Below are 12376 nucleotides of genomic sequence, written 5' to 3' on the forward strand. Positions count from 1 at the left end.
ATCATCCCCAGGAAATCAAATTTCATTGAATAACAAATCCCTTAAATATACTATACATCGCAGTTGACGCATCCTTCAAAATTCCTTCACTAAAATTAGAATTAATTAATTCTGATCGTTTCGAAAATTGCTATTTAATACGTTGTACATTCCAGCTTTCCAGTGATAACAAAATTCATTCATTACGTCTATCTGCGTTTGCATATTTCCATGAGCTAATACCCAAAGGCCGTTTTGCCGAATTAAATTATACCACGATCATCCGCTGAATTGAGAAAAGAGGAGGCGGGGAACGGAGACAGGAGGAGGGAATCAGTTATTGGTCGCAAAACGTGTAATCTCCAGGTCGGACTGTAAATCTGTCGGAAAGTTTCGAAATTGAAAGCTTATCGATTTTGCATGGCATTGCCACGAATTACACCGATGGAATCGCTCGACGGGGGCGACCCTAATGCACGCCCGTGCACACCGAACAACGGGTTTTCGTGTCGCTCGCGTATTGTTATCGCGCCGCATAAAACGGGGGTGCGCGAGTACCGCTCGTCGCCGCACGGTTCTCCGGACTGACAAATGGGCCGCGAGTCGTGCGAAATGACAAATCGAAGCTCCAGATTCCAGCGGATGAGCGCGAAATTACGCGCCGATCGGCAGCTTCTTCCGGAGCCGCGGCCGCGATACTTCGTCGCCCGTCGAAGTAAGCCGTTCGGGCGGATACGAAATTACCGCTATGAAATCCGTCTTATCATTTTATTCATACGTTGTTTTCCCACGGCGTTATGTTATGCGAGCGCGGCGAACCAATAGGCAAAATCGCGCAATGTTCCGTGAGGAGGACGCCGCGCATTACTTATATGTGCCAAAGAGCGATGCGATAATTTTCATACAAAATGCTCGCATATTTACGTAACTGTCTCCAATTGTTTACAAGTAATATATACACTACACGCACAGGCGACATTTATTGATTTAAATTTTACACACGATTCCGTTTCGTATTTCCAAAACATGCTTTCTATAAAAATGCGCATTTTTTTAGGTCAGCGTAGAAAAAAAAAGTTTTAAAATAAAATTTTGAAATTTATTATTCATATATTCGTCACATGTTTTTTTATTCGCGCAATTTGATTTATCTTGAAAATGCAGTATTGTTAAATTATTTATTTTTAAATACGTGAAACACGTTTATCGTCGTTAATATAAAAATTAGATACAAAAATACAGTAATGCATGAGAGCTATTACTAATAATGAAAATTTATGGGACTAAAATTGTATCGGAGAGAAACGCTTTTTTATTTTATAAAAGCAGCTCCCAATTGTTTGGAACAATAAAAGTTCAAGAGTGTTCAATTAAAAAAAAAAAAAAAAAATTTTTATTATTTTTAGGAAAGTTTGCACGTGAAGTTATATTGGCGGGATTACCGAGATCGTTGAGAATCATTAAATAATTAAAAATGTCCGCGATTTTTCTAATTTTCGTCTCAGAAATTGCATAAATTCTGTCAATAAGCATTGCTGGCGCACGCTAAAAGCATATCTTTTCATCCATGTTCACAATCCGTTCTTATCGGCTTTAACGGTATTTGGTTCCATCCACAGCATCAGGCAATATTATATTTTATACTCAACGTGGATGTGGTTATTTATTACCTGTTTATCGTTATCGAAGCCATGGAATTTGTATCGACTCCTTCGAAATTTATGATGTAAATACATACATTGCATGAATAATTTGCCCACTCATTTGCCATTACAGAAAATTGTCGATTTCCATATTCTTAAAAAAGTGAAACCGTTTCTTCGGCCATAAATATCATTCCGGTGCGTTGCTGCTTAACAACGTGTTAAAAATAAAACACGGAAATGCTTTCCGCTGTCGTCGTAATTCGTTGTCATACATAAAACCTACGGAACGCCGGTTTCCGTTGGCGGGTCCTCGGTTTCGCCTCCTTACGCAATGAATCTTGGTTATAGGCTTAGGTTTTAAAGGGGTAAACCGGAGGTGTCGAGAATCACGGTGGTCGCCGCCGCGGTAAGCCGCGTCCACCGAGAAAGAGAAGAGCGCCGCGGAAACGAAGGAGAAGGATCGGAGAACAGCGGCGGCTGTGGGAGCTTGCGAGAGGGCGGTGGGAAGGAAAGGAGAGACCAGCCTCAAAACGTGTCCCTCTCGGCTTCCGCTCGGATAGAGTCTCGGAACTCGGCAAGTAAGGTAGGTGGCCGAAGTAACTTATCGCCTAATAAATTCCAGCCATTAGACTGCGGGTAGTAATGGATGTACCATTTGCACCCTCCAGTACGCCTCGCGGTGGAGTAGGTAGGTAGGTAACGACGCGGGAGGAGAAGCGGACCCGCTGCGACTGCTGCGCGCGAGCTGTGTGTCGCTTTGGCTGCTAGTAGACGAATCCGGAATATCGATTTAAAGTTCGGCGCTACTCGAGCATGGTGAAAACGAGGTTTGGCCGAGGACTCGATTAGGACCGCTTACTTAATCCCCGCGTCATCCGGAATCGGATCGGAGATGACGCCGAAGTGTGCATGCTCGTTCGCGTGATAAGCGCGGCGATTTCAAAGGCATTTCCGGAAATTGTCGAAGGCAACGGTGATAGTCGGATCGCGTCCTATTTCTCGCCCTACGGAGACCCAGTTTGTACGGCGATGAGCACCTAAATGACCGATGGGTCGATTATGAACGCTGTCATCGACGTGGCACGCAGTAGATAACGGCAAGCACGGGAGATCGATTGTTTGCTTGGACAGCACTAGTAAAAAATATCATCTCGCTCTTATCAAGTTTGAAGGACACTCGTCGATGTCGTCATAGGTCCCGATCGCAACTATGAAAGGCTCTTGAAAAACTTGCGCCACGAACGATCTTCGTAAAGTATGATATAGAAGGAAACTTCTTAGCTAATGACGCGATCTTCTTTGAATCCGGGTTAGGATAAGGAGCGGAAAGTAAAGTATATTCAAGCGTAAACGTCGCAAATTATTTTGCTGGGGATTCGCGATTTTCTCAATGGACAACGTAGAGTTGTTTATCGCTATATTTAATAAGTTACATGCTGTGCATATTTTTAATATTTTAGAAATTATTACTCAGTCTTTATTAATGAGAAATGTGTTTCTTTTTTTTTTTTTTCTTTTTCTAAAAAGCATCTTATAACACCTCGTGAGACAATTACGCGCGATTTTAACCATCCTTCAAATAATATAATCATACAAATCAGCACTGTTCATTAAAATGATATCATTAAAATAATGTAAATGCTGCAGCTTACGGAACAGTTTGAACAATCCTCATAATAACGATACTGTGCAATTAGCTTGATTAAAACAAAAGTCCTTTTCAAGGAACGGTCCTTTTGATAGGATTATATCAACGGGGACAATAGAAATATATTAATGAGCATAACACTTTGACAAGAACCGTGCAATTTCGTATTCGCAAATGGGCGTTTAATAGTTGGCATGTAATCACAAGTGATGATAAACGCGTAGTGGTAAGTACTATCTCGGTAATTACAAAAGAACCGACGTCTTTCTTCACTCGGCAGGCACGTTTAAGGTCTAACGAAATAGACGGACAACGAGCTGTTGAAACAATGGAAAAGGGCGAAGAGAAAAAGGAATTTCCAACGACAAACGTTCCCACATATGACCAAAACGTTTTACGTTCATTTCTATGTGCTTTGGTTTTATGGGTTTCTCGATTCTTTGAAACGATCGCACGACGAAATTTTCATGATACCGGCATTGAAATTTACGTGTCCACGCATGTTGTATATTAACTGGTTTATATTTTTCGTAATAAAAAAATGTGAAAAGATTTCGAATGCCTTTATGTCTATGTAATATAGAAAGTATTCATAATTTTTTTTTTTTTTTTAAATTGTTTAAATAATCCAAATTCTAACTTATGTGCGAATATGCAGATAAACTTTACGCGCGTCAGTTCTTTGATTTGACAGAGATCTATATATCAAACCTGTGGGTCATGTTAATCACGTTAGTCATGTTTTATTGTATCACATGCCAATGATAGACCATACACATTCCATCAATCTATCCGGACAAAACAGATAGCCCGCAATCATCATTCATTCGTAACGCCCGGAATAAAGCTGGTAAACTTTTTATGAAGTCTTATCGTTTTTTAATAATCCGCATTTTATAACGAAATACAACAGTTTATCAGCTTGACAATACTGCGATTAATATCTTTATTAAAATATTATATTTTATTGCGTGAAACACGTTTAGATTTCTTGCGATTGCGATATTGATATCATTTCTTCGTGTCAAACAATCGAATCGAAGATTTAAACAATGTGTGCATTGTATCATCATAATCACGAGTCTCTTTACTAAATTAAAAGTCCACAATATACCATTAGGCTTCAACAACGATTTTGTCTTTAGGATCCTTCGTATGACAATATCTGCGCAATCCATTATTGCGACATTTAATCAACTAGCGTTGTATGACAAATACAAATAGCAACTACTGTACTCGGTACAACGGACAGTAGTTATGACGCATTGGCGGTTCAGTTCAGTTGTTTACTGCCGCAAAGTCTACTGCAATACAGAATCGAAATAGTACGCGCGATACTTTAAAGGACTACCCGATACACGTGTAGAGACGATCACGTTAGGCTTTTCCCGGCAGTATTTCCTTGTCGTACGTGCCAATAGCCAGGTATGTGTGGACGTGCGCTCGTCTGGTATATGTACGACGGGATAACGTACACGTGCACGTACGTAATATATATATAACGTCGAGCTCGATTTTACGGCACGGGTTTTACGGTTATATTTATTGCGCCGGGTTCCTACAGGCTCGTGGAACGCTTTCCCCGGGAGCGATCGCGACGTAAGTAGTCGATAAAGCAATTCTCAATGAGGGGAAGCTCACGCGGCGTACGGCGGCAGTTATATCCGCGCCTGCCGACGCGCAAAGCTACCGAGGGAAGCCGAGACCGGAAATAGGCGCGAGCTGCACCGGTACTGACGCTATTGGAAACACGGCGAGTAATTCCATTATGTCGTCGCGGCGACGACGACGGTGGCGGTAAGCCTCTTCTTCCCAATTTGTCGCGCGCGACATTACGGAGAACGTCGCCCGCACTCCGCGGACTATCGCAAATCGTATCAGTGTCGATCGATTGCTTACCGCGCGCGAATCTCCGACAGCCTCCCCCGCTTACCAAAGCGTCGTACGCGAACGTTGTAGTACGTGGTCCCTGAGGGTCCCTTCTCCCAAATTGTGTGAAGCTTCGCATTTAGAAAGGCCAACTAGTCTCCACCTCTGGCGCAGCATCACGTTTCCTTTGTACGTAACGCGGGTGCCAACCATCTGAACAACAATAGTCTATACGCGCGAGGAGTATCTAAATTGTCACTTTGTACGTGACCGCGACGTAGACACGCAATAAAACGTAATCGTTGCTCCAGTTCGCTGTGCACGGACAGCGCATACGCGGAATATATTTCGAACTGCACGCGAACGTGATTTCTGATGTAATAATCCGCTTTTTAAATTTATTAAATTTTCTTTCTTTTTTTTTTTTTGCTTTTGGAGAACATTCACCTGCCTATGCCTCTCATACTTTATTTCATTGGAATTTATTAACGTACTTAAAGCACTTCAAATTATAAAACAAACGCGTTTCAGATGATTCTTATGTCGGCCTACATGAAGCTGAAGCTCTTTATCGAGGAGAGAGAAACCGTGATATAATTGGGGGTATCGCGCGCGAGCTAATAAAAGCAATTTCTGACGCCCTTTATCTCAGGTCTTTGCCGATGGTCCACAATCGCTGGAATGTAGGGCGATCGTTAGAATTTATAGTTGCGTAAATCACTAAGCGGGTTATCCGAAGAAATAGACGTTCGCGATGCGCATAGACGCGGCAGCATACCGTTACGGAAAATTTGAAATATCTCGGACACTACAGATCACGCCTCTTACTCTTTTTTTTTACCTCTCCGTTATCTTGGCATTGATATATTACAATTTATAGTGCGTACTCTATTTTGAACTTCATTTTTATATTGAATTTTTCTGCATTATTTACTACTATATTAGTTTTCTATCGTGTATTGGAAGTACTACTAAAATTAAATATACTTTCTGTTTAGTAATCGCTATGTTTTCTTATTATACCTTCTTTTTTTAATTACAAATCGTTCAAATCGAGGTTAGATGAGTGTATAAAATCTGATTTAAATTTTATCGTTGGTGCGGATAGCAAATGCGGATGCGGCAGCACGGTAATTCGCTGCCAAGTATCTCGTAGCAGTAGTTGGGCTGATACAGCGGTAATTTCGTAATTTGTACGCCTCTCGTGTGAGCCGCGCGCGTGTTCGCTTCGAAAATCAAGGGAAACCACCAGGGATCACCTGTGTGTCCCAGTTTCTATTCTCTCGGTCCGGTAAGCTCTCTGAGGCTCCACCGCAGAGTTCCTGAAAGCGCAGGCACCTCGAAGACTCGCCGCCCCTTCGAGCTGGATAAGTGGGTATTAGGCGAGTCGAGGGGCGAACAATAACGCGGATCGGTTAACTTAATAATGGACATTAGGGCGTTATACTTGGGGACGAGGGGACGGAGGTTGAAACTTGCCTGCCGTGATGTGGGTGATTTGCTTCGAAGATTTTCTCGAAAGCACTTCGAGAAGTCGGGCTTCCTCAAGACCACGAAGACGTAACGGCTCCCGCAGGTATAGCAAACCACTTGCGAATATCTTCAAATTTACTGAACACTTGACGAACAACTGTCGTCTTCCTTCACACGTGAATACCACGATTTACGTATAATTAACCAACGACTACTAACCTTCTATAAATGCCACAAAATCAGCGCGTAATCGTAATAAATTTGTAAAAGACAACTTCTCGGCCGAACGAAATATTTGCAAGCAGCGTTGTACCTTTTTCGCGTACGCGAATAAAAAATTTATTTATTGCCTAATATAATTCACTTTATAATTATACACCGCGTGTAACAAGAGCCGAAGAACCGCAGTTTGTTACGTGCGAGCAGTATATAATTGTTACACGATGAACGAAGGATCGGTTTACGTGGCGAGTAGCAAAATCAGGGAGACACATCGAAGCGCGTGTATGCCACCCACGCGCGATCCGCAAGATAAAACCGGCATAATTAACGCGGCGTCGACGCGTCGGTGATAACACAATTCGCGGTACCCATTGACGAGGCGGAACGGCTCGGTGGAAGGAACGCAATCAGCTTAATTCAAGTTTCATTAATATAATGCGTGGAGGCTCGCATCGAGCCTCATAATGAGGTAAGTGCGCGTTGCGGCAGTCACGCGACACGAGTCGCCCTGTATCCGTTGTACATTTGGTCGCGTGACAGGCAGACAGCCCCTGATAAACCGGATGCCGGGTTTCAGACGGCGAGCTGCTTTGCATGCTAGCGATAACGCTTTTTGCCCATTAACGTGATTAAATGTCGCGCAAGATTGCCGTACGGTCTTTTTCAAACACGCTCCCGTGTCGAGGGACGGCGATGAAGTCGCCCTCTCCCCCCCCGTTCTCTCTCGCGCCATCGCCGACGCGTTGCGTAAAACGTCGGCTAATGACAGAGAAATATGTATTCCTGCCCTGACATTAAAAGGTTAACGTCATATCCGACCCGTTTAATTACGATACGCACTAACGTACCCATGAGTACGCGCGCACGTGCACGCGATTCAGATATATGCCTGTGATTGTGCATTACGACGTTTGAATACTTTTAAATTGTCTCGTGTAATAACGATAATTAATTCGATCGTCCGGAAAACTTTTTTCTTCTTACGAAAGAAGGTATAATAATGTTTCTTTGCCTACAAACTTTACTCGTTGACAAAATTCAATTCAACGTTTCCCCAAAAATAGATTACAAGAAACTCTAATCAATGTTAATCGATCTTCACATAATCTAACATAATATGTAGTACAATTATCATGCCCTAAATCCTGTCACTTGTCCTCGCGATATCCTCCGTCAACGTCTACACGCTGACGAAAAAGGATGTCGACCCTGTGATAGGCTTAGAAGCTGACCGTTCACGATAAGCACATCCCCATGCACCGTGCCCTTGCGAAGTCATCCCAAGACTCCGCTCCAGAAATTTCATTTCCTGGATATATCTCCGGAGACAGATCGATCGTTCCGGAAATCCCCGTACAAGCTGCGAGAGATTCACTTTGACACGTCTAGCGGAATCGGTGTGGACCGCGCGAACCTTTATCCCTTTCCTTATAACCACCCCCGATTTCAATCCCGAGAGCTCCTTTTCCTCACGTGTTATTTTCAGAAAAGAAACGGTGCATGAGGGAAAAAACACCATGTAAAGTGTTGTCTTTACACTTATTTATCGAGTTGTTAAGAAATATTTTTAATAGTAAAAAGTCTTTAATAAATGTTCTATTCAAATATATATGTATATTTTATATACAATCAAATGTAACCGGCAAATTAGACACGAGTTTGAAAATTATACAACTATCTAGATAATTACATATAAAAATTTAAACGGTATAAATTATATTTATTTATTCGAAATAAAATAAAATTTATTCTTTATGTAAGTATTTTGTTCTCAGTTTATGTAGCAAGAGAGAACGGTAAATCTATTTAGTTTCGTATATTTAATATATAATAATGATTTATTCGATATGGAATTTTATCTAAATGCAATTCGAAGCAATTCACGAAATTCTCTCACCGCTGCCATTATTCCCGCCAAGTCGACCGAAGAATTCCCCAGAGTGTCCTTTCCACTCTTCCGCCATTCCCACCCACAGTGAATGTTTGTGGTTTGTTAGAAAGACGTAACAAATAAGGTAATCTTCCGCACATATAGTCGGCTTGTTCGAGCTAGATGTTGCGTTGACTCTAAAATAGCGCAGTCAAAAATGCTCCTTTCTTACTTTATTTCTCTTTCTCTTGAGGGAGAAAAACTGAGAAAAGGGAAAAAGTCGAGGGAGAAAAAAATCTCGCTTAAAAGGGCTTCCGAAACAATCTTTACAGTAGTATGCGTATGCTCATATATCGTATGTGCATGTTTATATCTGTATATGACTATGAAAAAAAAAAAAAAATGCATGACATGGTGCCTAAAAGACGGAACGACCAAATGGAGGTGTGACTTTCGAAACCACCCTTACGATACTGCACGTAGGGTGTGTCTTATACACGTGTGCAAAATAACATAAACGTGCAAACATACGCGCGTGTGAATGCAATGAAAGAATGTAGTGCAGGAACCGATAGAAGTATGGTTGCAAAATAGAAAATAAATTTCGAAATACTCTATGATGTGAATACGTGCATAGTTGCGTATACATATATCTGCGACATCCAATTACAATACGTCGAAAGGTACGTGAACAAACGGATGTGCGGAAACGGTGAGGAAGCTCGCGCAATATAGTCACGGAGAAATAAAAAAAGGAAAAGTGTACGAGAGATGAAGAAGCTGTGGAAGAAGCGAGGGAAGAAGTGGCAAGTTCACGCATGCAAAACGTCGACGGTTTTACGTGGCTGGAAAGCATAATAAATCAGATAGTTAAATTCTGAATTTCTTCATTATTGGCCCGTGTATGCGTACAAATCAAAAGCGAAGTTGTTTATGCGGTATAATAATTAAGTTTGCACTTTTACATTGCATTCGAATAGGTCATGTTTGAATTACCGTCGAATAAAAATTGAGTTCAAAAGAGAAATATTTTTCTATTTATTCAACAAGATTAAAATTTTATTCAAAATTCGCAGTTTTTTAGTAAGGTATGAACCTGATAATTAAATTACTTGTTGCACGCAAAAGCTTTGATTATAATTGTTAAGACATTTTTATGACGAAATATAATGTCTTGGTTCTAATATATTTATCATATTCGAGATAAAAATTATTAATGAAAAGAATAACCTTTCTAAATATCATGTTATTACTTCTTTTATATTAATTTAACGAACTGACGGTTACGAGCTTGACAGACATTTCTTAAGATGCCTCATCAAAGCTCAACGAAGATATTGAGTTTCAGAACGTTACAGACTACCGCACCACAGAAAGTAATTTCATCGTTTGCTCTTAAATTAATTACGGAACTAGAATTTTCGCGAAACCTTTGAACCCACTCGTTAGCCACTCGTCCCAAGCAAACATTAAATCTTAAATACTTAAAAAAGCCTTAAAATTTGAAAGCAGCAATATAATTGATATTCTCTAAAGAATTCTTTTTTTATCTATATTTTTTGTAAGTATAAAAGCGTAAAATAAAACGTTATTTAAGCCAAATTTTGTAATAAAGTGCGCAAATTCAGTTTTAAAAATGTCTTTGCATCAAAATTTACTTAACATTTAAATTCATTATCGCAGTATTGGATTTATCTGTATTCTAAAATAAACAAATGGCAAAACAAATATTCAAACATCAATGCATGTCGCGTGAAATTTAACACACATCTACATTATTGGACAATACCGGCAACTTCTCTGCGATATTTCCATTTCACGCAAATTAATAACTTGTATCAATACCTCGCACACGGAATCAAAACGCGAGGATATAATCACAGAAACCTCACCGACATTTTCTACATCTATTTTATTTGCACGCGCTACGTACCTGTATTTCGCTCGTGCAGATGAGAATTATCAGTCAGTTCTCAAAAAATAGTCGCACGTTTAACGATTCGCATGCACTGACCCTGAAACAACAATTATTTTGTTATGCTTTTGCGCTTCGTAAACATTCGTTAGGAATTCGCAGTCAAGTTCTCAACGTGCAAATTTCCTCGTTAAAGTGAGAATGCGGTGAAACCGGAGGGAGATGTCCCCAAATGTGTAACGCTATCCCGAACTAATGTGTCTATACGCGGGTCGAGCACTAGACAAGTCTCGGTTATCATCCTTTACTAAAGAGGGTCGATGCGACGTCTGTAGCACCACGAATTTAACCGGGAATCCCGCATTTCGACAACGTTTCCATCAAACGTACCGTCACCTAGAGACCGAAGTTAAGGGCTGGACGCTTGGACTCTAAGCAACTACGTTTACGTATTCGAATTTCTTTCACAAAAGAAAAATAACTAGATATTTGTTAAAGCTTCCATATTCGAATAATAATTCATTTTAATTCATTTCAATTAAAAAATACGTTTGCCTCTGATCCCTTATAATTGACATGTGGCGTCAATATTGCTGTGACGTTTGAATATCATGAATATCTGTTTCGGAATATCTTTAATATTATTTTCTAATTAATATTGCACACATTGATATTTATACAAAGCAGTGCATTTTGGTTTATATAAATTTTATCTTTTTCGTTTTGATTTAGCACAGTTTCCTTCTATTTTCTATCTGTATTGACGTATTTCGACAAATATAAAAGAAAGCAAATTTATCCGCTTGTTTGTTTAAATTTAATTAATAAAAAGAAATAAAAGCGGAAAGATACTAAATGCAGTTGAGTCTGTCAGACCACTTTTCTTCGTTTACAAGATGACGCAGTTTACCGTATAATTACATTATTTCATAGCATATTACATTAAACAACGCTCACGACAATCTTCATAGTTACACGTAATGTAATTGCGTAGCTCGTTGAAACGGCGTGTGTCACGCGAAGTAAACGCCACATTGCACTGTGTGGGTTGCTTGCTCTGTAAAATTAAATTTTCTACATGGGCTGGAATGAACTCCTAGCGGGCACCAAGTTTTGTCAATAATATTTCAGAAGAATTAACATCGATATATTTACCTCAAAAATACCTAAATGAAAATTCTGCTTTAATATTCAGTTTAATAGTAGCGAACGAATTACTCCGCCGAGGTAAAAAATAAAAATTATTTGCAAAAATGTGAGACGGCGAGCAAGATATTTTGCGAATAATGAAAAATATTGCTTTAGCTACCCGTTGTAATGGAAAAATTTTTTACTCGCGTAAAAAAAATTCTTTATTAAGATACGCTAAAACAGTAATGCTCGAGGTACCAAGGCAGTTCGTAAATTTTTACTTGATAAAGCAATATATTTTATACATAGCTGCGCTTGCCCCTCGTGCCGAGAACACAACCCCAAAGATTCGATAGTTCGGATTTATCGAAAAGCGATCGGCCCGGCGCTTAGCCATAGCCGAGCAACGAGAGATGCTCGGTTGATGAGAATTTTTATTGAAATTTTGTAAGGCAGCATCCAGTCCCTGAATTGAATCCCGTGTGTGCCTTATAATCCCGATCGCACCGAAAAATTGTATTTCTATCTGCCATACGCCGCGCGGCCCTCCGCTGGTGCGCTCAACTTCGAGACTCTCATTTCCATACAAGAATACGAGTCACAATATACATATTTCACGCGAG

The 12376-nt window shown here is 40.2% G+C and overlaps 1 pseudogene; it reads right to left on the bottom strand.

Moving 5' to 3' along the window:
- The window catches only part of LOC139113220 (uncharacterized), a 48881-nt pseudogene extending 38185 nt beyond the window's left edge, over nucleotides 1-10696 (bottom strand).
- Between the last annotated feature and the right edge of the window lie 1680 nt (nucleotides 10697-12376).

The sequence above is a fragment of the Cardiocondyla obscurior genome, linkage group LG01, assembly GCF_019399895.1.
Source record: "Cardiocondyla obscurior isolate alpha-2009 linkage group LG01, Cobs3.1, whole genome shotgun sequence".
Classification (NCBI taxonomy): Eukaryota; Metazoa; Arthropoda; class Insecta; order Hymenoptera; family Formicidae; genus Cardiocondyla; species Cardiocondyla obscurior.